Here is a 27,439-nt window from a genome sequence, read left to right as displayed (position 1 = left end):
TGTTTTACCCCCCGTTTATGTGTTTAAGCAGTATATCTGCCTACAGATTCCGGATGGAATCCACCTTTTTAGCTCTCTACCAACTTACCCTTTTGTTACTATCTGACTTTTGCTGCTCTTCTAATTACTTCTTTTATTTTTATTTACTACTTTTTGGTGAATGGACACGGAGGAATACCCATGGAGACGAACAGCCAACTCAACTTTTACGGCCTCATGGAGCGGACCTGGACCAACAAGGTACTTTTTCAGCATCTTTCCCTTACCTGAAATATGTCTATCACAGTAACCTCTTTTAATGTGCGTGGCTTGAACCACCCTGCCAAACGCGCATCGCTCTGGAAAGAGGCCTTCAGGCTGGGATCCGATGTCTTGTGCGTACAAGAAACACATTGGTCCTCTCTGAGCGAACCCATCTTCAAACACAACAAGTTTCCACATATCTTTAGAGCCTCTGCTCCTACCAAAAGAAAAGGAGTTCTAATTGCTATCAAAGACACCGTTTCTTTTTCTCTTCAACAGTCTTTTATAGACCCGGACGGTCGATATCTAATCATACTTGGTAGCTTCAATGACAAGCCCTACACTATAGTAAATGTCTATGCACCCAACACCCGTCAAATACGCTTTCTGAGGAAACTTCTCCGGAAAGTGGATCTACTAAAAAAGGGCGACCTGATCATATGCGGAGACTTCAACGTCATTCCTGATCATGGCATGGACACGACCTCCAAAACACAGCGCCCGAGAATTGTTCTACAACCTTTGCTCCACACGGAGGACCTGTATGATGTATGGCGCTGCCAACATTCCACTGAAAGAGACTATTCTTTTCACTCTCTTAGACACAACTCGTACTCAGGTATAGATTTAATTTTGACTGATAAGCTACTTCTTCAACGAATTACAAACTCATCCATACATGAAATTACATGGTCGGACCACGCCCCCGTGTCCATTACGGTGGACGGGGGGCGCCCTCTGACTCCTGCTAGTGTATGGCGGGCTAATCCCCGCCTCTTTCAACAACCACAGCAGGTCTCTTTCCTAACTAAACATTTGCAAGAATTTTTCTCTTTTAATGCTACTTCTGATGTTAGTCCGTTTACCTTGTGGTGTGCCCATAAGGCTTTTATTAGGGGTATACTTCTACAAATGAGTGCAAGGGCAAAAAGGCAGAGGACACAAAGGCTAGACTCCTTGCTTACGGAGATTAAATTATTAGAAGCCCAAAACAAATCCTCAACTGCTACAAATCAGAGTGTTCTGCACAAATTGACTTCACTACGCTCGGATCTCAGGCTCCTACTGCTAGAGCAATATGATAAACACGTCCACTCGCTGAGATTATCCCATTATTCATCTGGCAACCGGGCTGGTAAATTACTGGCTCAGAGGTTAAAAGATTGTAAAGCTAAAACCAAGATCCCCTTTCTTTTTCGTAAATCAGATCATGGTAAATTATATGATCCTAGCGACATTGCAAACTCCTTTGCGGATTATTACGCCTCTCTGTACAATTTAAGGGATGACCCCTCCACCCCACAACCCACGGATCAAGACATCCAAATATTTTTCATCGACCTCACCCTCCCCTCCCTGACCAGTGAACAATTAGAGATCCTCAATTCGCCCCTTACGGAACCTGAGATCCGACGGGCTATCAAAACTCTTCCAAACGGCAAATCCCCGGGGCCTGATGGCCTTCCGAATAGCTATTACAAGATCTTTTCCCAGACTCTCTCCCCAACCTTGAGAGAGGTCTATTCTGCTGCAATGTCCTCTGCCTCGTTCCCTCCTGAAATGCTTAAGGCATTTATAGTCACTATCCCAAAACCCGGGAAGGACCCCACGACTCCAGCTAATTTCAGGCCTATCTCCCTCTTAAATACCGATGTAAAACTATTTGCTAAGATCTTGTCCCATAGACTTCTTCCGATCCTGCCGTCACTGATTAAGCCAGAACAGACCGGGTTCACAAAGGGAAGGCAGGCATCGGACGCTACCAGAAGAGTCGTTAATGTTTTGCATCACGCACACTCCTGTCGGACGCCTTCTCTGCTATTGTCTTTGGACGCGGAGAAGGCGTTCGACAGGATACATTGGGGATATATGTCCCAGACTCTTGGCAAGTTCGGGTTCTCGGGTCCTATCCTGTCGGCAATCCTGGCCTTGTACTCCTCCCCCTGTGCCCAGGTTTACACTTCCAACATACTCTCCACTCCTTTCACTATCTCTAACGGTACTAGGCAGGGCTGCCCTTTATCCCCCTCCATCTTCAACCTTCTCATAGAACCCCTTGCTGAAAAAATTAGAACACACTCCGACATTCACGGTTTTAAGTTTCTTGACAAGTCCCACACCATTAGCTTATTTGCGGATGATATTATTCTTTTCCTGACCTCCCCACAGACCTCCCTCCTACATGCACATTCTATCCTTCATGACTTTAGCCGTATATCTTATTACAAAGTAAACTTCTCAAAGTCCCTTATTCTAGACCTTAACTTACCTCCCCAAATCCGAACCGGTCTCCAGAATAGTTTCCCCTACGCCTGGGCAGAGTCTAGTATTTCTTACCTTGGCTTACAGCTAACGCCAGACCCCCTTAATTTGGCAGATGCCAACTATATCCCCCTTATAGCTAAAATTGAAAAAGAGGCACAAAGACTGGCCAAGACAGAACTCACATGGTCTGGTAGACTGGCATCCTTTAAAATGCTCCTGCTCCCCCAGATTCTGTATGTGTTTCGCACATTGCCCATTCCTCTCAAAAATACACATTTGTTAGCGTTAAACGGCATCCTTAGCAAGTACATCTGGGGGGGCAGGAGACCTAGGTGTTCTAGACCCCTTCTAATCAAACACAGATCGGTGGGTGGCATGGGTTTGATTGATCTTAAAGACTATTATAGAGCAGCCATGCTTACAGCACTTAAACATTGGATATCCCCATCGCCAGACATACTCTGGTACGACATAGAGCGGGCCCTCAGCCCCACTTCCGATCTGCGTATGCTCCTGCTGCTGGACATCTGGAGACCTCTCTCCTTGTGTCGACTTGCCCCTACCCTTCAGGCTTCGCTACTTGCATGGCGGGATCTACAAAGATCAACCACTACGGCTACTGAAGTCACAACACTCCCTGTCCCCATTGAGCTACTGTCCCACATGATTCCCAATACAGATTACTCGTCTTGGAAAACAAAAGGAATATCTAAGATCGAAGACCTGTATAGGGATAACTCCCTCCACTCGTTCGTATCACTTAGAGAAGAATTGAATCTGCCTCCTACAGACCTCTACCGGTTTCTACAAACTTCACATCTCCTTAAAACTCTAGGACGCCCCCACGTTTCCGTACCGACCAATCTGTGGCACTTCTACACAAAAACCCCATCCCCAACTAAAGGTATCTCCCTTTTTTACTCCACTTTCCAAAATAAACTTTTGTTTACCGACTCACGGCCCTTCACTAAATGGTCAATAGACTTTAATAAAAGCTTTGATCCATGCGAGTGGAAGAAGGCATTTCAAGCGATCTATACGGCATCTCGATGTGTAAATCATTGGGAGCTTGCCCAAAAAATAGCCCTGAGGTGGTATCTGACGCCGTATCTCTTAGCAAAGTTTTCACCGGCTAATTCCCCCTTATGCTGGAGGGGGTGTGGGGAGGTGGGCAACATTTCACACATGTTCTGGTTCTGCAGACACCTCTCCAGCTTTTGGGGCAGTGTGTTTCGATGTATCTCCAGTGTTACAGGGATCCTGACTCCGGTGAATCCTACATTGGCAGTTTTGAATTTGGGTATCGACCATTTCCCTCCTTTCTGCCGCTCTGTCGTCACACACATTCTACTAGCGGCTAGATTGTCAATTACCAGAAATTGGAAATCCAACAACACCCCCAACCTGTCAGAGGTGCTTAGCATTACCAAACAAAATTATGTGTATGAATCATTGCTAGCTGGTAGAAGGGGGAACAGAGCAAGTTTTGATGACCAATGGAAAGTTTGGGTCGACTGGTCTAAAACAGCTCACTGATGTTTAGATGTCTCCAATTGTTAATCATTAATGGTTACGTTGTATTTTGAGTTTGTTATTGCACTTCCTTGCCAAGTTCTAGGGTAATAAGTAGCTTTTCTCCTCCTGATGTCCATCCACCAGATTTCTGTTTCCGTTCTTCCTAATACTTCTTTTTCTTTTCCCTTATCTCTATTCTCTATCTACTCTTATGGCCTTCAACCTATATGAGCATGACTAATAACCCTCTTTATCTGCACTGATGCTAATATGTATCTATGATTAATCTTAAAGGTGGCACCAGCCACGACTGTTTTGAAGCCCACTAATTTCTTGTGTGATTTTGCTATCTGTTATACTATATTCTGTATGTAAAATTTTCTTCAATAAAAACTAATTTAAAAAAAAAAAAAAAAAAAAGAAAGGGATTCTTCAAGTACCATTGGAAGTCCTGGCAAGGATTCTGAGAGTACCATTGGAAATCTTGGCAAGGATTTAGAAAATTTAATTGGAAGGACTGTTGGCGGTTCTGCATATGTCATGGGAAGTCCCAGCAGGGATTCTGGGAAAATAATTGGAAGTCCTGGAAATTATTCCGTGAGTACCATTGGAAGTCTTCGAGAGGGATTCTACAAGTACCATTGGAAGTCCTGGCAAGGATTCTGAGAGTACCATTGGAAGTCCTGGCAAGGATTGCACAAATTCAATTGGAAGGACTGTTGGGGATTCTGCATACGCCATGGGAAGTCACAGCAGGGATTCTTGGAAAATAATTGAAAGTCCTGGAAATTATTCTGTGAGTATCATTGGAAGTCCTGGCAAAGATTTTGTGAGTTAGATCGGAAGGACTGTTGGGGATTCCGCAAGTGCCACGAGAAGTCCTGGCAGGGATTCTTATAGTGCCATTGGAAGATCTGGCAGGTATTCTGCGCGTACTATCAGAAGTACTTGCAGTGGTATTGGAAGTGTCATAACAAGAACTGCCTCCCTGCCCCCGTGTGACAGAGGCTGTGCCATCAGTCATGCACCCAGTGCTACATTGTGAGAGCTAAATGCCTCGTGCTATCTGAAATTGGTAAATATAAAATATTTCTGTCCTGTTTAACATTTATCTTTTTTAATTTAAATTAGATCTAAAAACAAACAAACAAAAAAAAAATACTTAAACAGTAAAATCAGAAAGCATATCCTTTAAAGCACTACACATTCTTCTTCAAGAGGATAGATTTTCACTTTTAATGGTGGCTGTTGACCTGCAAAGTGTTGATACAGAAATGTGTCTCTGAGACCATTCAATGTCATAGAATGAGAGAAAAGACAGAACACTCTAGATATTGTTCGATTGTCAAGAGGCTGTTGTGGAAAACTGCAGGGCGACGTCACAACTAAACTAGAGGAGTAAATAAGTGATAAATATCGGGAGGAAATTGTCTTCAAAGTATCTCCTAAAAGCCTTTTAGAGATCGTTTCATAAAATTGTTATACCACTCCCCGGAGATAATCGGAGATAATACTACGATATATATTTTACTTAAAGACCAGCTCCAGGAATATTTTCCAAGCTGGTACAATGTTCTGTGCCAGCTGGAAATCCTCTGCGTCTTCTGAGTGGGACTCTTTTCGAACCTGCAGTTTAAAAGCAGGGATGAGGTTGGATGATATTTGTGGAGGACCTGGATTGATAATAATTGGTGAAGACCCACATTTTAGGGATGAAGTAGGGTGTTATTTATGGTGGGTTTGGATCAGATCTGGATTTGTAATGACTGGAGAAGATCCATATTTTAGGGATGAAGTAGGGTGGTATTTATGGTGGATTTAGATCAGATCTGGATTGGTAATGACTGGAGAAGATCAACATTTTAGGGACGAAGTAAGGTGGTATTTATGGTGGGTCTGAATCAGATCTGGATTTATAGTGGTTGGAGAAGATCCACATTTTAGGGATGAAGTAGGGTGGTATTTATGGAGGGTTTGGAACAGATCTGGATTGGTAATGACTGGAGAAGATCCACATTTTAGGGATGAAGTAAAGTGGTATTTATGGTGGGTCTGGATCAGATCTGGATTTATAGTGATTGTAGAAGATCCACATTTTAGGGATGAAGTAGGGTGGTATTTATGGTGGGTTTGGATCAGATCTGGATTTGTAATGACTGGAGAAGATCCACATTTTAGAGATGAAGTAGGGTGGTATTTATGGCGGGTTTGGATCAAATCTGGTTAGGTAATGACTGGAGAAGATCCACATTTTAGGGACGAAGTAAAGTGGTATTTATGGTGGGTCTGAATCAGATCTGTATTTATAATGATTGGAGAAGATCCACATTTTAGAGATGAAGTAGGGTGGTACTTATGGTGGGTTTGGATCAGATCTGGATTGGTAATGACTGGAGAAGATCCATATTTTAGGGACGAAGTAAGGTGGTATTTATGGTGGGTCTGGATCAGATCTGGATTTATAGTGATTGGAGAAGATCCACATTTTAGGGATGAAGTAGGGTGGTACTTATGGTGGGTTTGGATCAGATCTGGATTGGTAATGACTGGAGAAGATCCACACTGTAGGGACAATGTAAGGTGGTATTTATGGTGGGTCTGGATCAGATCTGGATTTATAGTGATTGGAGAAGATCCACATTTTAGGGTTGAAGTAGGGTGCTATTTGTGGTGGGTCTGTATCAGATCTGGAACAAAGGTTGCTCTAAAACCAGTGATGGCATGATGGGTGGAGGACCTTGGTCACTGAATAAGTTGAAGTATGGTAAAACAAAATTTACATTTTGTCTCTTTATTTACTCAGATATCCATAGAACATCCTAATGTGTTTCTTGACTTTTTGTATCTAACTACCTGCAGAGAGCTGCTAGACTGAAATTACTTATTTTGTGTTCTAATGTGATACTGTGGACAACTGCGGATGCCACCTTTGAAGAAGTCCTGTGGTTGCCCAGACATACCGCACCCTGAATCACAGTCCATACAGATAAATCCTGGGCACTCACAGCATACAGCTCTTGTTTATTATGTAAAAGTTAAGCAAAGGGTAAAAACGCTGGAAGTTATGCGGGGTCCCAGGAGCTGTGGATTATAAGTGACAGCTTGGTCTTCACCAAAGCACCCTGCAAGGAGTGATGATAGACTGGTGATCTCTGGCTTACTTTCCCGCAAGCTGACACCAGGTTGAAACTGCAGAAAAGAAAAAAAAATGGAAGGCGTGCCCGCCTAGTGCATTACCAATGACAGTTTAATGAATGATCAATTGTCATTGGTAATTCACTAGGTGTGCACGCCTTCTATTTTCTTTTCTGTTTTGTAGTTTCCATCAGATCACCCCATCTGAGGAAGGCAGAATACACCCAGTCTTAGGATACCGATGCGAGATGGCCGCGGGTGACGTCACTACGCTTCCTTCCGTACGCGTTGCGTCCCTATGGACGGGGACTTCATCAGTGGATATGATATGATGAATTCCCCGCCCATAGGGACGCAACGCGTACGGAAGGAAGCGTAGTGATGTCACCCGCGGCCATCTTGCATTCCGTTTAAATACATGCTGTTTCTTCTGGCACTGGTATAGTGCCATGTTTATACGTTTATTTTCTTTTTTATTAAACATTGTTTGTACTGCGGAGAGCACTATGTTGTGTCCTTTATGATTACATGACCCTCGTGGCCTTGGAGATTTCAGTGTATGCTTGCTGCTGTCCCTTGCTGTGTTTGGATCCATTTGAATCTGTGACCATCTATCTGTGCCCATAAGGGAGGGTGTATCTCTGACCCTCTATAATTGAAGGGTCCCCCCGGTGAGGTGAGAGGCCAACCTTTGTAATCGGTAAAGGTTCCACTTATTCCCACGGAGTCACCTGCACGTTATATCCATATATTTTCACTGAAGATCACATGGATGGTGTCTTTATTGTTTTGTATATGGACTTGATTTTAGCGCTGCACTATCTATGCTAATTTTCTACTTAAGGGATTTTTTGATTATTGACCCTTCAGCAGCTACATGTTATAGGATTCTTTTATTGCACGGATTTGTTCTTTTACTATATCTTCAACCTCCGCTAGTAACCTTTGGTGCACACATAAAGCGTATAGTTGAGGAATTTTGATACAACTTCTAAAGAGAATTTTTTTTTTAAAAAAGTAGCACCGACCCCCGAAGGAGCCACTGATTTAAATGGGCTTACCATTACCTTCTTCACCTCGTGCGTGTCTAGGGGTTTCCTGTGGTAGATGGCCCAAGAACTGCAGAGACTGATACCAGGATTTTTATTTGCAAAAGAAATAGTTAACAAACACAGTCTCTCAGCGTAGGGTTAGAGCAGGGGTCTTCAAACTATGGCCCTCCAGTTGTTCAGGAACTACAATTCCCATCATGCCTAGTCATGTCTGTGAATGTCAGAGTTTTACAATGCCTCATGGGATGTGTAGTTTCACAACAGCTGGAGGGCCGTAGTTTGAGGATCCCTGGGTTAGAGGGTTTAGGTAGAAAAAGTCCAGGTACTCTTATCCCTTGTACACACGGTCAGAGATTCCAACAAACAAATCCATCGGATTTTGTCTGTCGGATTTTGTCTGTCGGATTTTGTCCGAAACTGTTGTATACACACGGTCGGACGAAGTTGTCGGGAAATCCGATCGTTCAGAACGTGGTGACGTTATTTTGTTACGACGGGACTACGTTCAGGCTAGTAGCCAATAGCTTTGATGTAGGAATTTGATCTGAGCATGCGTGGCACTTTGACCGATCGGAATTCTCTACACATGATCGGAGTATGTCCGATCGGAGCATTTTGTCTGAAAATATTTCCGGCAAGTTGGAAAATTCGGTCCGACGGATATTCCGACGGAAACAGTCCGATGCATACCACACACAGTCGGAATATCCGACAAAACGCTCCGATCAGACACATTCCGTCGGAATCTCCGATCGTGTGTACAAGGGCTTAGTGCTAAGTCAGTATGGAAAAACACATCTCTCAAATCAGGAAATCCAGAGAATAGCCACTCATAGCTGGATCCTCACCCTTAATGGATAGTCCTTCTCTCACCAGGTCTAGCAGCCAACAAGGTGTTTAAATCAGATACAAGTCTCTGCCACAGACTTGGTGTAGAACACTTTAGTAAAACTGAAAGGTTGTAGATAACTTGTAGAACCCTCGCATGGTACCAGTGTCTTGCAGCCGGTCCGGCGATACCACACGAGATTGGATTCCCTTGGGGTCTTCCAACTTGTCCAGGCTATTGTTGAAATGCCAACCTTTGCGTGGCCTTCTCCCGAAGACTACTCCCCTGGAAACCTTCACAGTTGCTTGGCCTCTCCACTAACAGAGACGGCACCGGACCCCCTCCGAATCCTTCCTCCGGTTTCCTTACCTCGGGCTAGCCAGCCCCGAGGTTTGAAGTCGGGGTGGATCCGCACCCCAGGCCATGTCAGTCCTGGGGGCTGGTCAGGAGGACCAGGACCAAACAGTCAGAAAACGCTTCTGGACCGGAAACCCCCGAAACACGTGACATCCGCACCTTAAAATGGAGGTCCCCCCTAAAGTGGACCTTCCGCTCATTGGAACCCTCCCCCCCTCCGGTGCCACAATTGGCACCTTTCAGGGGGGAGGGGGGTGCAGGTACCTGTACAGTACAGGTATCTGCACCCACTTCCGGCGTAGATTCTGCAGAAGGTACGCCCCTTTCCGAAGGTCCCTCGCTGCCTGCTGGGAAACACACGGATCCCAGAGGCAGCGGGACCATCCTTATTGCGCAGCGCGACTCGCGCATGCGCAGTAGGGAACCGGGAAATGAAGCCGAAAAGGCTCCACTTCCTGATTCCCATACCCAAGATGGCGGCGGCAGCACCCGAGAGACGATCGAGAGATCGGCTTCGGGTGCCGACATAGCGGGCGCGCTGGGCGGGTAAGTGTCATTATTTTAAAAGTCAGCAGCTGCAGTATTTGTAGCTGCTGGCTTTTAAAAAAAAAAAAAAACGGCGGACTCCCGGCGGACTCCTGCTTTAAGTACCCTCTCCCAGAAGGCACAGCAAGAGTGACACTCCCATTGGGCTGCTTCCGAGGGAGAGTTTAAAACCTTAATGCACCCAACTAGACTGCGTTCTAGACCCTGCCACAGATGACAGCGCCACCTATGGTCAGGCAGAACACCAGGCAGTCCAGCTAGACTGGTGCTGAGGTCTAAATTTAGAATAATTGAACGCAAAACCAAACTGCGGTTCAAGGGTAAGGTTAAATGACAAAACACATAGCGTGTGCTCTTCAGGAGCCGGCGCTACAAAAAAAAAATTACGAGCGATTAATGACCTACTGGTTACAAAATCCAAACTTGAGAAAAATCACAAAAACTCCCCTAATAACACGCAAACAACTACAACAATTAAACACGGCAAGAAGTGAATCGAGAGCAATCCTAATTTCTAAGCATGATAAATACCTTCGAAAAACTCAAATTGAACCATTACTCTCAAGGCAATAGAGCAGGGAAACTATTAGCATTCCAATTACGCCAAAGACAAAATAGACATAAAATACAACAATTGATCCACCCTAAATCAGGCAACATATTCTCCAACCCCCAAGAAATAGCAAATACTTTTTCAGAATATTACGATCTCCTTCATAACTTAAAAAAAAAAACTATAAAAACCCTCATCAAGCCCTTCCATCTGAAATAACACCGATTCTAAAAAGTCTACCTTCCGTAGATCATAACATATTACAAAAACCTCATCTACCAATTTCTGGTGAAGAGACATGTGAAGTCCTCGGCTCTGTACCTCTTCACAAGAACCCCGGAGGAGCAGATAAAGGAGGAGCAGATAAAGGAGGAGCGGATAAAGGAGGAGCAGATGAAGGAGGAGCGGATAAAGGAGGAGCGGATAAAGGAGGAGCGGATAAAGGAGGAGCGGATAAAGGAGGAGCAGATAAAGGAGGAGCGGATAAAGGAGGAGCGGATAAAGGAGGAGCGGATAAAGGAGGAGCGGATAAAGGAGGAGCGGATAAAGGAGGAGCGGATAAAGGAGGAGCGGATGAAGGAGGAGCGGATAAAGGAGGAGCGGATAAAGGAGGAGCGGATAAAGGAGGAGCGGATAAAGGAGGAGCGGATAAAGGAGGAGCGGATAAAGGAGGAGCGGATAAAGAAGGAGCGGATAAAGGAGGAGCGGATAAAGGAGGAGCGGATAAAGGAGGAGCGGATAAAGAAGGAGCGGATAAAGGAGGAGCGGATAAAGGAGGAGCGGATAAAGAAGGAGCGGATAAAGGAGGAGCGGATAAAGAAGGAGCGGATAAAGGAGGAGCGGATAAAGGAGGAGCGGATAAAGGAGGAGCGGATAAAGAAGGAGCGGATAAAGGAGGAGCGGATAAAGGAGGAGCGGATAAAGGAGGAGCGGATAAAGGAGGAGCGGATAAAGGAGGAGCGGATAAAGGAGGAGCGGATAAAGAAGGAGCGGATAAAGGAGGAGCGGATAAAGAAGGAGCGGATAAAGGAGGAGCGGATAAAGGAGGAGCGGATAAAGGAGGAGCGGATAAAGGAGGAGCAGATAAAGGAGGAGCAGATAAAGGAGGAGCAGACGGTTTATCCAGTGAATACTACAAAAGCTTTTATTGATATACCGGCTCCTTATCTAACAGATGTCTTTAATCACGTAGCTAAAAAACAACAACTTTTTTTTTGGTGGGGAGGGGGTTATTGTTTAGGGTGGAGAGGGGGGAGGGAGGTTATTGTTTAGGGCGGAGGGGAGTATTGTTTAGGGTGGAGAGGGGGGGTTATTGTTTAGAGTGGAGAGGGGGGTTATTGTTTAGGGTGGAGGGGTTATTGTTTAGGGTGGAGAGGGGGGTATTGTTTAGGGCGCAGAGGGGGGGTTATTGTTTAGGGTGGAGAGGGGGTTATTGTTTAGGGCGGAGAGGGGGGTTATTCTTTAGGGTGGAGGGGGGTTATTCTTTAGGGTGGAAAGGGGGGGTTATTGTTTAGGGTGGAGAGGTGGGGTTATTGTTTAGGGTGGAGGGGGTTATTGTTTAGGGTGGAGAGGGGGGTTATTGTTTAGGACGGAGAGGTGGGGTTATTGTTTAGGGTGGAGAGGGGGTTATTCTTTATGGTGGAGAGGGGGTTATTCTTTAGGGTGGAGAGGTGGGGAGATATTCACCAATACTTTATAGCCGCACTTTTAGACCAGATGAAATATTGATTCATCCCAGATACGGTTAAACATAGAAAAATAAGTTACTAATGGTCATGATTTATTTGCTTTGGCAGTTGCATATAACTTATTGCCTGAAGTATCAATACCTTCCTACTTAACCATTAACCACTTCAGCCCCGGTAGGATTTGCCCCCTTCCTGACCAGGCCATTTTTTGCGATACGGCACTGCGTCGCTTTAACTGACAATTGCGCGGTCGTGCGATGTGGTACCCAAACATTTATGTCCTTTTTTCCCCCACAAATAGAGCTTTCTTTTGGTGGTATTTATACACACCCATCCCCCGTTCTCGGTCTGTAACGAGCAATCGCCGGCTGCGGGGACACGCTGCGGGGACACGCTGCGGGGGCGCGCGCGCCTCCCATGCCTTTTATAGGGTCTTAAAGAGCCGACGTACAGCTACGGCGATTTGCGCAGCAGTGCCAGCCTGCGGTGGCTGGTCGGCAAACGGTTAAAGTGGTCAAAGTGATGGATTATTGCAAGGCTCGTATGTCTGTCAACCCTCGGGTGTACCAAGGTTTCAACAGTTCCTACCAAGGGTTCCTACTTAGTAAGAGCACACGATCTGTCTCCTCTCCCCTGAGAGAACCAGGATTTGTGTGTTTACACACATACATCCCCGTTCTCGGTCTGTAACGAGCAATTGCCGGTTCCCAGCGGACATCATGAGCAGATAAACACCCCCTTTAAAGTGGTTGTAAACCCTTACAGACCACTTTTACCTACATGTAAGCCTAGATTAAGGCTTACCTGTAGGTCCATGAAATATCTCCACCTACACAGTTTAGGAGATATTTGCAAAAAGACAGGCACCGCTGTCTACGCGCACTGAGCATGCCGCAGTGGAGACTCTTGTGCGCATGCGTGAGAGTGACGTCATCGAGTGGCCGGAGCAGCGATATCTGGAAGAAGATGGACTCTCCGTGCTACAGGGGACAGCGGTGACATCGCTGGCTCCTGTGTCAGGTAAGTGACACATAATGGGCTACTATGCGATGCAATGCGATGCTATGTGATGCGATGCGATGCATAGTAGCCCATTATGCTTTACCTTTGCAGGGAGACAAAGAGGAAGTAAACCCCGATGGGGTTAATAGTGATGGATTATTGCAAAGCTCGTACGTCTGTCAACCCTCGGGTGTACCAATGGTTCAACAGATACGACACTTTACCTGACATACATAAGAAATCTATGAAGAACAAAATTAGTACAATCAGACGACTTAAAAATGTGGATCCTGAAGAGAAACTATCAATCCCTGTAGAAATATGGAATTTCTTTTCTTTTTTTTCCCCTCTAATGCCGCGTACACTCGATGGACTGAACTCCGGAGGACTTTTTGACGGACTTCCGACGGAGTTCCGACTAAACGGACTTGCCTAGACACAATCACAACCAAAGTCCGACTTGATTCGAACGTGATGATGTACGACCGGACTAGAATAAGGAAGTTCGTAGCCAATAGCTGGAGTCCGTCGGAAAAAATTTGAAACATGTTCTAAATCTAAAGTCCGTCGGAATTTTCGTCAGCAAAGGTCAGATGAAGCCCCACGCACACGATCAAATTGTCCGGCGGATTCGTTCCGTCGGACCTTTGCTGTCGAAAAGTCCTGGCCGTGTGTACGCGGCATAACAGAGGTCATAATACTAAAGGTATATCCTTTCTTTTTTATAATTTTCTGGCTTTGTTTCCTATTGATATAAAGAGTACTAATATGCTCAAGTGGGGAAAAGATCTCTCCCAAACCTCCTCATGGGAGTCCTGGCATACAGCCATTAAAATAGACCCATCTGCAACATATAGAACACTGGGAGAATTCGCAAAAAATACTTAACCGTTGGTATTTGACGCCCTGTAAACTTTCTAAAATCTTCCCTTCTCCCTCCTCTCCCATCTGTTGGAGATGCAGCGATCAAATAGGAACATTACCTCATTCACATTGGAACTGCAAAAAAGCTCCCCAGCTTCTGGAGGGCCGTATTCTTTTTTTATTGCATCCCTTACTTACGGGTAACCTACTTCCTCTTAACCCTGCAACAGCCCTACTAGGTTTAACCACTTCAATATGGGGCATTTTCACCCCCTTCCTGCCCAGGCCAATTTTCAGCTTTCAGCGCTGCAACGTTTTGAATGACAATTGCGCGGTCATGCAACACTGTACCCACATGACATTTTTTCCCCCACAAATAGAGCTTTCTTTTGGTGGTGTTTGATCATCCCTGTGGTCTTTATTTTTTGCGCTATAAACAAAAAAAGAGCGACAATTTTGAAAAAACACAATGGGGTTAAGTGTGTCCTAGGGAGTGATTTTAACTGTGGGGGGGGTGTGGGCTACCTAGGACATGACAACGATCACTGCTCCCGATGACAGGGAGCAGTGGATCTCTTGTCACTAGGCAGAATGGGGAAATCACTTGTTTACACAGGCATCTCCCAGTTCTGCCGCTTCGTGACACGATCACGTCCCGCGGGCACGGTCACGGAGCATGCGGTGGGCGCACGCACGCCGACAATGCCGCTACTTAAAGGGGATGTACCGGTACGGCCATTTGCGCAGCCGTGCCTTTGTGCCGACGTATATCGTTGAGCGCTGGTTGGCAAGTGGTTACTGTATAAATGTCACTGGCAGGGAAGGGGCAAGGGGTTAAATGTGTTACCTAGGGAGTGATTCTAACTGTGGGGGGAGGGGACTGACTGGGGGGAGGTGACCGATCGGTGTTCTTATATACTAGGAACACACGATCGGTCTCCTCTCCCCTGGCAGGACGTGGATCTGCGTGTTTAGACACACAGATCCCCGTCTCTGCTCTGTGACAAGCAATTGCCGGTGCCCGGCGGACATGGTGGCCGCCGGGCACGTGCATCGGCTCCCAGGTGACGCGGCGCGCGCGAGCGCCCTCCTAAACAGCTGGGAAGCCGAGGACGCCATATGACGGCCGCCCAGGATAAGAGAGCCACCTTGCAGCCGCCATATTGCTATACGCGGGATGGGAAGTGGTTAAACCTTGATATATACTCATTAGACTACAGAACTATTGTGGCCAACATATTAAGGCTCGCCATATCTAAGCTGTGGAAATCCAATGCTGCTCCCAATCTATCTGATGTGGTATTAAGGGTAAAAACACAGGACCACTATGAACTAATGTTGCCCTACAAAGACTTTAACACTGCAAAATTTAAAAAGGATTTGGCAAACATGGGTTGGTACATCTTAAAGCTTCAAAACATCTGAAGGACTTTAATAACCATTGAGACTCCTCTCTTCGCATGTTGAATTATAAAGTGACTTCCATATGCCTGCCTTTCCTTTGGCTCCCCCCCCCCTCCCCCTCCCTTTTTGGTTTAGGAACATTCCCTATTGACAATATGGTCCCAATGGGGTCGATAGGGTATGTAGTTCTTACCATTGTATTGTAACGCATTGACAACGTTTAATTGTAGATCGGATTGATAACACCTTTGTATATTTATCCTGTTTATATGTATTTTTCCTTTCTGTATCTATATGTAAATGGGCTAAGAAGCATTTGTAATGTATCTGAGAAACTAATAAAAATTGAAAGATTTAAAAAAAAAAATCCCTGTTGTATTTATGACCTCTATTTACTGTAGGTAAAGAAAAGGAAGAAATCACTTTTGACGAAACGACGTAGGGTGAGCGGCGTGCTGACGTCACCGCATTTCCACGTTAATCCGGAAGGGCGGGCAGTGCAAACAAGAGAGAGCCGGCCGGCTCGTTTTTTATACGCTATACGCTTACATTCTGCTGGGAATTCGTGAGTTGTTACTTTACTTTTTATATTTTAATAAATCTTTACGGAATTATGTTATGGGAGCTTTTTTTCTTCTCTCTTTGCCGTACTAAATGATTGTGGTGGAACGAGATATACCATAAAGAGGGAGCAGATAGATTGGTGTTATCAACAGAGCCCAGTGAGGGGACCAGGAACGTAACATTTTACAAGCCCGTATGATCTCCTTAAAAAGAGATCTTGACAGCTGGTAAGCCTCCTCTAATTTGGTGGTGGATAATCTCTTTCTACTCTGGGTGCACCTGCTACGTGTGTAAAGGGTGGTTTTTGAGAGTCACCGAAAATGGACTAAGATTCAGCATCTGATCCATCTTTCCTTTTCTTTGGACTGCTTATATGCCTGGAAATCATTACTTTGGCACTATTTTTGCATGTTTTTGGGATTTTTTGCAAATTAGAAAAATTATGTCACTTTATAATTTTATTTTATAAGTTTTAGCGCAGCTATATTTTTTGATTTTTTGATTGTCTATTTACTGTATGTCTATGTGTAAATTCAAATTGTCTCTTTTTGTGCTGAGGAAGCTAACAGTGAAACACGTTGAGAGAGTTCAGCCACTGTCTGTATAAGCTGCACATGTTATCTGGTTCTTTATAACAATGGTCTCCAAATTGCAGACAGGGGGTTGATGCAGTCCTTTGTCTACTTTTATCTGTCTCTTGGGGCTCCATGCCATCAACTCCAACAATGGGGCATAATTCCTGCCACTGACACCAACAATTCGGCACAATTCCTCCTATTGAAATCGATGGGGCACAATTATTCCCAATAACACCAACAACAAGGAACTATGGGGCACTATTCCTCCCACTGAGACCAATGATGGAGAACAATTCCTCCCACTGAGACCAAAGAAGGAGAACAATTCCTCCCACTGAGACCAATGACGGAGAATAATTCCTCCCACTGAGACCAATGACGGAGAACAATTCCTCCCACTGAGACCAATGACGGAGAATAATTCCTCCCACTGAGACCAATGACGGAGAACAATTCCTCCCACTGAGACCAATGACGGAGAATAATTCCTCCCACTTGCACCATTGATGGAGAACAATTCCTCCCACTGAGCTCAATGACGGAGAGCAATTTCTCCCATTGACACCAATGACAGAGAACAATTCATCCCATTGACACCAACAGTGGGGTATAATTCTTCCCACTGACACAATTCCACCCAATGACATCAACAATGGGGCAAAATTTTTCCCACTGACACCAATGTTGGAGAACAATTCCTCCCACTGACACCAACTATGGGGCACTATTCCTCCCACTGGCACCAATTATCGGATATAAATTCTTCCCACTTACACAATTCCCGCCCAATGACATCAACAACGGGGAACTATTCCTCTCACTGACACAAATGAAGGGGCGCAATTCTGCCCAATGACATCAACAATGGGGCGCAATTCCTCCCATTGACACCAATGACAGAGAACAATTCCTCCCACTGACACCAACATTGGGTATAATAATTCCCACTGACACAATTCCACCCAATGACATCAACAACGGGACAAAATTTCTCCCCCTGACACCAATGATGGAGAACAAAACCTCACACCACCAATGGGGTATTATTCTGTTATTATTATGTTGGGGCCCAATTCCTCCAAATGACACTAACAATGGGAAACTATTCTTCCCACTGACACCAACGATGGAGAACAATTCCCACCACCATGGGCATCCACGGAACATTTTTCGGGGGAGGGGCATCATTTTAAGGTCACCCATGCGCTGACCCTTTTTGACAATGTCATTATCACATTATCACGGTCAGAGACTGCAGACGTAGCACAGGAGACGGTCAAAGACTGCAGACATGGTACAGGAGATCAGGGCCAGATTAAGAACATCGTGGGCCTGGTGCTGAGGATTTTGATGGGGCCTTTTATAAACAATAAATAAATAAAAATGCAAAAAAATTTTTGTTATAACAAATTAAATTAAAGAGAGAGAGAGAGGAAGAGAGAGAGAGAAAGGGGATGAAAGAGGTGTGAGGGGTAAGGGAGGGAGGATGAGAGAGAAAGGGGGGGAATGGGAGAAAGAGGGAATGACATCAACGCAGCCTGGCCAAGGCAAATGACGGAAGGCACAGAACCCAGAAGGAAGTCCGGGTGAAGATGGAAGTGCCCGGGCCCCGCCGGATTGATCACAGCACAGCACAGGAGGGCTCAGTCTGACAATTTAAGTGTACCCTAATGTGCTAATATGCTGTGTATACTTGTACATTATGGCATAATCTCCCCAAGGGCCTCTAAAAAGTAGTAATGTTAGAAAAGTTTACTACCGCTTTACTATCACCGGAGCCTCTCATGGGGCCCCTACTGACCCTGTGGCCCTTGGGCAGTGCCTAAGTACATGGTTGTCAACATTTCAAATATATTTTAGGGACACTTTTTTTTACAAGTGGTATATTTAGAGTAGCTGACATCCCCCGTGTTCCTCTATACATCACAATAGTCATTACAAAATAAAATAAGTACTAATAATGGGGTAGAACAAATATGAGGACTGTGAGATTTCCTTTAGTTGAACTGACAAAAGTGCCCATTCTAGAGCTGGTAACATTGAGGCACATATAATTTTAACATATCATTTTAACATATAATTTTAAAGAACAGTTTTTGTGGGTAAGAGGCACAGGGGAGGAGTATGGATGGTATAAAAGTGGGAAGTATGTGCAGGTGAGGGAGAGGAATGTGGAGGGTCTAACAGTGGGCCCTATGTACATGAGAGGAGTGCAGAGGGTATGGCAGAAGGCACTATGTACAGGAGAGGAGTGTGAAGGGTATGACAGTGGGCAGTATGTACAGCAGAGGAGTGTAGAGGGTATGAAATTGGGCACTATGTATAAGAGAAGAGTGTGGAGGGTATGACAGTGGGCACTATGTACAGGAGAGTAGGACAGTAAGCAGTAATTACAGGAGAGGAGTGTGGAGGGAGGGTATGATGGTGGGCACTATGTATAGGAGAGGAGTATGGAGGGTATGAAAGTTAGTAGTATGTACAGGAGTGAAGGGTATGACAGTGGGCACTATGTATAGGAGAGAAGTGTTGGAGGTATGACAGTGGGCACTATGTATATGAGAGGAGTATGGAGGGTATGATAGTGAGTAGTATGTACAGGAGAGAAGTGTGGAGGGTATGACAGTGGGCACTATGTATAGGAGAGAAGTGTTGGAGGTATGGCAGTGGGCACTATGTATAGGAGAGAAGTGTTGGAGGTATGACAGTGGGCACTATGTATAGGAGAGGAGTGTGGAGGGTATGACAGTGAGTAGTATGTACAGGAGAGGAGTATGGAGGGTATAGCGGTGGGCACTATGTATAGGAGAGGAGTATGGAGGGTATGGCGGTGGGCACTATGTATAGGAGAGGAGTATGGAGGGTATGTCGGTGGGCACTGTATAGGAGAGGAGTGTGAAGGGTACGACAGTGGACACTATGTACAGGAGAGAAGTGTATGACAGCGGGCACTATGTACAGGTGAGGAGAGTGTAGGATATGACAGCGGGCGTTATGTATAGGAGAGAAGTGTGGAGGGTATGACAGTGAGCAGTATGTACAGGAGAGAAGTGTGGAGAGTATGACAGTGGGCATTATGTATAGGAGAGAAGTGTGGAGAGTATGACAGTGGGCACTATGTATAGGAGAGAAGTGTGGAGAGTATGACAGTGTGCACTATATATAGGAGAGGAGGATGAAGTAATCTGGGAAGGAAAAATGTAAAGGTTTGTGGAAGGATGTTTAGGGACTTGCGTAGTGGTTAAGTGGGCCAGACATGGATTGAAATTACACCAATTAAGCAGAGACCAGCCATAGTCGATCTATGTATGGGCTAGCTGGTTTTACACAAGTCAACCTATTAACCGACTTGAGTACAACCAGCCTGTCAGGTTTTCCCCAAAACAATCAGTGCTGCCAGCTATAGTTAGCAACACTAATCATTGTATTCACTGGCAGAACACAATAACACTGCGGGAGTGATTGCCCCATTCACAGGGCAGCAGGTGAGAGGGTGTGTGGGGACAGGCTGGGGAGAGATACTAGTCAGTCCCTGGGTAGGCACTGGTTAGTATCAGAGCCAGATACACACAAGTTACATACGCCAAGATCATTAGAGCGAGAGCAATAATTCTAGCACTAGACCTCCTCTGTAACTCTAAACATGTAACCTGTAAAAAAATGTAAAGCATGGCTTAATACACAACAAAAAATCATGATAACTGTAGTGTTTTTTTTTTATGATAAAACAGTTTCTTTCCAACATAAAAAGTTGCAAATACCACCATTTTATTCCATAGGGTCTCTGCTAAAACAATATATAATGCTTGAGGGTTCTGAGTCATTTTCTAGCATAAAAAAATGATGATTTTTACATGTAGGAGAGAAGTCTCAGAATGGGCCTGGTTGCCAAGGGGTTAATTATCATAAGTAATATACAAATAATTATTATAAGCACTGTGAGTTCATCCTCTCCGTCTGCTGCAGAGTGTTCCAGCTTGTATCTATACTGCCGCTCTGTATGTAGCTTCTGACAGGCTGTGCAAGGAGACTGTATCTCTGGAACCATAGATGATAGCAGCCCCATATTTTAACCAGTGCTGGGGTGGGTACATACCCACCAAATATGGGGTCTCTGTGACTCCTGGTCGCCGAGCTACAATCCTCGAAGTCGATCTTTTTTTGGGCAAATGGGTCTATCTTGAGAAAGGGGCCTGGAGCCGCAGCTCCAATAGCCCCTATGTTAATCCGGCCCTGCAGGAGATGGTCAAAGACTGCAGACATGGCTCAAGAGATTATCAGAGACTGCAGACATGGCTCAAGAGACTGTCAGAAACTGCATACATGGCTCAAGAGACTATAAGAGACTGCGGACATGGCACAAGAGACTCTAAGAGACTGCAGACATGTGGGGGTGACAGAGAGAGAGAGGGGGTGACAGAGAGAGAGAGAGGGGGTGACAGAAAGGGTGACAGAAAGAGACAGAGGGGGTGACAGAGAGAGATAGAGGGGGATGAGAGAGAGAGAGAGAGAGACAGAGGAGGGTGACAGAGAGAAGGAGTGACAGAAAGAGACAGAGGGGGTGACAGAGAGAGATAGAGGGGGTGAGAGAGAGAGACAGAGGGGGTGACAGAGAGAGGGGGTGACAGAAAGAGACAGAAGGGGTGACATAAAGAGACAGAGGGGGTAACAGAGAGAGAGGAGTGTGACAGAGAGAGAGGAGTGTGACAGAGACAGAGGGGGGGGGGGTGACAGAGAGAGAGGAGTGTGACAGAGAGAGAGGAGTGTGACAGAGACAGAGGGGGGGGTGACAGAGACAGAGGGGGGGGTGACAGAGAGAGAGGAGTGTGACAGAGACAGAGGGGGGGGTGACAGAGAGAGAGGAGTGTGACAGAGACAGAGGGGGGGGGGGTGACAGAGAGAGAGGAGTGTGACAGAGACAGAGGGGGGGGGGGTGACAGAGAGAGAGGAGTGTGACAGAGACAGAGGGGGGGGGGGGTGACAGAGAGAGAGGAGTGTGACAGAGAGAGAGGGGTGACAGAGAGAGAGGGGTGACAGAGAGAGAGGAGTGTGACAGAGACAGAGGGGGGTGACAGAGAGAGAGGGGATGACAGAGAGAGAGGGGGTGACAGAGAGGGGTGATGGGGGGGTCAGAGAGAGGGACCCCCTAGCCCTGTCTGCAGTCCCTCAAGTGCCTCTATGTCTCAGTGGTGTGTGTAATGCTCAGGACGGTACCTTGCGTGCCAGTAGGAGGTCCATGATGGCCAGCAGCTGGCAAGACCCGTTTTCAATCTGGGCGAGGACAGGAGGTGCTCTGTTCCTTCCATCGGATCTATGATGTGACATGGAGCGGTCCCTGTCTGCTTGCATTTCCTGCCCGTCCTTGTTCTCTGAACCCCCCTGGTCAGTTTGCCCTCCAGGCCTGGAAGTAGTGAGGAGGTTTAAGGAGTCCAGGGGTTCCAGGCTCTGGAAGGCGCTAGGAACGTTGTGCCCGCTGTTCCTGGCGTCGTGCTGCTCTCCTTTCCCATGGCTTCCGTCTCCTGGGCCGCTCGCTCGCACTATGAAGACCAGGTGATGCCATCCTCCCCAACCCCTTGAGGCCTTTGCTGTCCCGCTCCTCGCACCAGCTGTAAGTGGCCCTGCTAAACTGTGTACAGGTGCGAGCAGGGCCAGCTGCCGGCGCTAGGAAAAAGAGCGAGTGGGGAACTCCTGGTCCGATCCCTGATTCCGGGGGGGGGCACGTGCCCCCCCCTTTGCCGCTACCTGCAGACGCCCATGCCTACCACTGACACCAAAAATGGGATATAATTCCTCCCACTGACACAATAACTCCCAATAACGCCACCGACAGGGCACAACTTCTCCCAGGGACACCAATAATGGGGCAAAACTTGAAACCTTCTTACCCATTCGCCCCTCCCTGTATGTTATCATTCTACGGGTAGCTTTATTGAACCTACAGTAAATCTGGGGCCTGTAATACTTTGGTGGACAACCTTTAGCGAGTAGTAACACCAGAATCTTATTTAGGCAGTGGCATCACTAGGGTTGGTGTCACCTGATGTGGAAAACATTGGTGTCCCCCCTCCCCCCTCTGTACAGACCCCCCATCAGTGTAGAATCCCCCCTAATAGTGCAGACACCCCCTTTTAGTGCAGACCCCCCATCAGTATAGAATCCCCCTTAGTGCAGACCCCCACAGTATAGACACCCCCATTTAGTGCAGACCCCCCCATCAGTATAGAATCCCCCCTTAGTGCAGACCCCCCCATCAGTATAGAATCCCCCCTTAGTGCAGACCCCCCCATCAGTATAGAATCCCCCCTTAGTGCAGACCCCCCATCAGTATAGAATCCCCCCCCCCCCTTAGTGCAGACCTAGCATAAGTATAGAATTCCCCCTTTAGTGCAGACCCCCCATCAGTATAGAATCCCCCCCTTAGTGCAGACCCCCCATCAGTATAGAATCCCCCCTTAGTGCAGACCCCCCCATCAGTATAGCATCCCCCTTAGTGCAGACCCCCCATCAGTATAGAATCCCCCCTCTTAGTGCATACACCCCCCTTTTAGTGCAGACCCCCCATCAGTATAGAATCCCCCTTAGTGCAGACCCCCACAGTATAGACACCCCCCTTAGTGCAGACCCCATCAGTATAGAATCCCCCTTAGTGCAGACCCCCCATCAGTATAGAATCCCCCTTAGTGCAGACCCCCCCATCAGTATAGAATTCCCCCTTAGTGCAGACCCCCCATCAGTATAGCATCCCCCCTTAGTGCAGACCCCCCATCAGTATAGAATCCCCCCTTAGTGCAGACCCCCCATCAGTATAGAATCCTCCCTTAGTGCAGACCCCCCATCAGTATAGAATCCCCCCTTAGTGCAGACCCCCCCCATCAGTATAGCATCCCCCCTTAGTGCAGACCCCCCATCAGTATAGAATCCCCCCTTAGTGCAGACCTAGCATAAGTATAGAATCCCCCCTTTAGTGCAGACCCCCCCATCAGTATAGAATCTCCCTTAGTGCAGACCCACCATCAGTATAGACACCCCCTTAATACAGACCCCCCCATCAGTATAGACACCCCCTTTAGTGCAAACCCCCACAGTATAAACACCCCCATTTAGTGCAGACCCCCCATCAGTATAGAATCCCCCCTTTAGTGCAGACCCCCCCATCAGTATAGAATCCCCCTTAGTGCACTCCCGCCATCAGTATAGACACCCCCTTAGTGCAAACCCCCACAGTATAGACACCCCCATTTAGTGCAGACCCCCCATCAGTATAGAATCCCCCCTTATTGCAGACCCCCATCAGTATAAAATCCCCCTTATTGCAGACCCCCATTAGTATAAAATCCCCCTAATTGCAGACCCCCCTTCAGTATAAAACCCCCCCTTAATACAGACCCCCCATCAGCATAGACACCCCCCTTAGTGAAAACCCCCGCAGTATAGACACCCCTGATTTAGTGTAGGCCCCTGCATCAGTATAAAATCCCACCTTAGTGCAGACTCCCCCCATCAGCATAGGCACCCCTCTTCCCTCCCATAGTGCCCCCCCCCCCCAGGTATCTACCATTAGAAAATGGTAAATCAGAGTTTTTTGGGGGGTTTTTAAGTTCACTTTAGCCCCACTTTAAACAGATTTATTTTCTTTGGATAGTGAAAATCTCCAGATCGCTTAATAAGACGGGGTACAATGGCGGCCAGCGGAGCTGTAGAACTGTTTGAGCCGTGGACGCACCTCGCGTTCATTATTCCTCGCCTCATTACGGAATGAACCTTTCCTTATTGTGATGTGAAAACGACAATTATTTTAATCAGCGCTAATTTTCTGCGCCGTGTTTAGGACAGGCGGTGATTGGAAAGCCTTCGAGCTTCGGCTATGAAAAGCCATCTTTAAGAAATAAGAAATTAGGCGCACGCCGCTGACCTTCCGCCGATGGTAATTATAGGTGCGTCCTTGTGTCGGGCGCAGAAGAATAGTCACTAATGAGCCATTTTCAGGGCTAAGTAGGAGGAATGGAAAGGAGAACCCCGGGGAGGAGGTGAAATCGCACACGGATCAAAAGAAAGAGGATTCACCTTTAATTTGAAAAGCGTTGTCATTAACGAACGCCGTTCTCCTTTTCATCAAGCCGTCACTTTTGAGTTCCTGTTTGCGCCTCCGAGGCGTAATGTCCATCAAATTGTTGTAATACGCATTTCCTCAATTAATATTCCCTACTTTTCACTCAACATAAAGACCGACGATGAGGAAATGTGAGTTCTTTTTTTTCCTCCTGAAATTTTAGCAAAAATCTGAGGATTTTGGCAAAATTTCACCATTTCATTGAAATGTATTGGAGTCAACGAGGAAACTCAAATGAATCACTTGCTGCTCAAGCCAACCAACTCTCAAGTTCATGTAAAAATCAGCACTTTTTTTTTTTTAACTAGAAAATTACTTGGTGCCAGTGGCGTCGCTAGGGGGTGGCTTTTGGAGCTATAACCCCCAGTCTCTGCAGGGGTCCCCAAGGGGAAGGGAGGCTCTCTGGGGACCCTGATTTTAAGGGGGGATGCTCTCTGGGGACCCTGATTTTAAGGGGGATGCTCTCTGGGGACCCTGATTTTAAGGGGGATGCTCTCTGGGGACCCTAACGGAAGTGGGGGCTCTCTGGGGACCTTGATGCAAGGGGGAGGCTCTCTGGGAACTCTGATGTAAGAGAGAGGCTCTCTGGGGACCCTAATGTAAGGGAGAGGCTCTCTGGGGACCCTGATGTAAGGAAGAGGCTCTCTGGGGACCCTGATGTAAGGGGGGGGCTCTCTGGGGACCCTGATGTAAGGGTGGGGGCTCTCTGGGGACCCTGATGTAAGGGGGGGCTCTCTGGGGACCTTGATGTAAGGGGAGGCTCACTGGGGACCCTGGTGTAAGTGGGGGGCACTCTGGGGACCCTGATGTAAGTGGGGGCTCTCTGGGGATCCCGATGTAAGGGGGAGGTTCTCTGGGAACTCTGATGTAAGGGGGGCTCTCTGGGGACCCTGATGTAAGGGTGGGGGCTCTCTGGGGACCCTGATGTAAGGGGGGGCTCTCTGGGGACCTTGATGTAAGGGGAGGCTCACTGGGGACCCTGATGTAAGTGGGGGCTCTCTGGGGATCCTGATTTAAGGGGGAGGTTCTCTGGGAACTCTGATGTAAGGGGGGCTCTCTGGGGACCCTGATGTAAGGGTGGGGGCTCTCTGGGGACCCTGATGTAAGGGGGGGGGCTCTCTGGGGACCTTGATGTAAGGGGAGGCTCACTGGGGACCCTGGTGTAAGTGGGGGCACTCTGGGGACCCTGATGTAAGTGGGGGCTCTCTGGGGATCCTGATTTAAGGGGGAGGTTCTCTGGGAACTCTGATGTAAGGGGGGGCTTTCTGGGACCCTGATGTAAGGGAGAGGCTCTTTGGGGACCCTAATGTAAAGGGAGAGGCTCTCTGGGGACTCTGATATAAGGGAGAGGCTCTCTGGGGACCCTGATGTAAGGGGGGGCTCTCTGGGGATCCTGATGTAAGGGGGAGGTTCTCTGGGAACTCTGATGTAAGGGGGGGCTCTCTGGGGACCCTGATGTAAGGGTGGGGGCTCTCTGGGGTCCTTGATGTAAGGGGGGCTCTCTGGGGACCCTGATGTAAGGGAAGGCTCACTGGGGACCCTGATGTAAGTGGGGGGCTCTCTCGGGACCCTGATGTAAGTGGGGGCTCTCTGGGGACCCTGATGTAAGGGGGGATCTCTAGGAACCCTGATGTAAGAGGGGGCTTTCTGGGGACCCTGATGTAAGGGAGAGGCTCTCTGGGGACTCTAATGTAGGGGAGAGGCTCTCTGGGGACCCTGATGTAAGGGGGAGGTTCTCTGGGAACTCTGATGTAAGAGGGGGGCTCTCTGGGGACCCTGATGTAAGGGGGGGCTCCCTGGGGACCCAGATGTAAGGGAGAGCTCTCTGGGGACCCTGATGTAAGGGGGAGGCTCTCTGGGGACCCTGATGTAAGTGGGGGGCTCTCTGGGGACCCTGATGTAAGGGGGGATCTCTGGGGACCCTGATGTAAGGGGGGGCTTTCTGGGGACCCTGATGTAAGGGGAGGCTCTCTGGGGACCCTGATGTAAGTGGGGGGATCGCTGGGGACCCTGATGTAAGTGGGGGGCTCTCTGGGGACCCTGATGTAAGGGGGGATCGCTAGGGACCCTGATGTAAGTGGGGGGCTCTCTGTGGATATACACACACACACACACACACACACATATATTATTGTATATACATGTGTATGATGGCCCAAGCGTATGACTTTCTTTACTACGCTGCTATAGGCTCTAGCCCAAGATCTTTTGTAGACCTAGCAACACCCCTGCTTGGTGCACTGAAATTAAAATTGTGCCGAAACCAAAAATTTAGGATACACTTGGCTGAAAACCGAAACCGAAATAGTTTTTTAAAAAGTCTATATTTTTTAAATATAATTGTATTATTTTCACTTTTTAATTAACCACTTGCCTGCCGCTCACCGCAGCAGAATGGCTCCCCTGCGCGAAATCGCCGTAGCAGTAAGGCGGCTGCTTTAAGGGGGATAAGGGCGCGCGTACCCGCCGCGGTACTGAGGAGCCGATGTGCATGCCCGGCGCCCGTGATGTCCGCCGGGCATACGCGATCACTCCTGACAGAGCCAGAACAAGGATCAGTGTGTGTGTAAACACACAAATCCACGTTCTGACAGGGGAGAGGAGACAAATCGTGTGTTCCTAGTATATAGGAACACCGATCAGTCTCGTCCCCTAGGCAGTCCCATCCCCCTTACAGTTAGAACACAGTGAGGGAACACATTTAACCCCTTAATCGCCCCTAGCGTTAACCCCTTCC

This window comes from Lithobates pipiens, unplaced genomic scaffold, assembly GCF_037356315.1.
Source record: "Lithobates pipiens isolate NorthernLeopardFrog02 unplaced genomic scaffold, aLitPip1_a1.2 Scaffold_19, whole genome shotgun sequence".
In the NCBI taxonomy this organism is placed as follows: domain Eukaryota; kingdom Metazoa; phylum Chordata; class Amphibia; order Anura; family Ranidae; genus Lithobates; species Lithobates pipiens.
Note: the sequence above shows the minus strand (reverse complement) of the source record.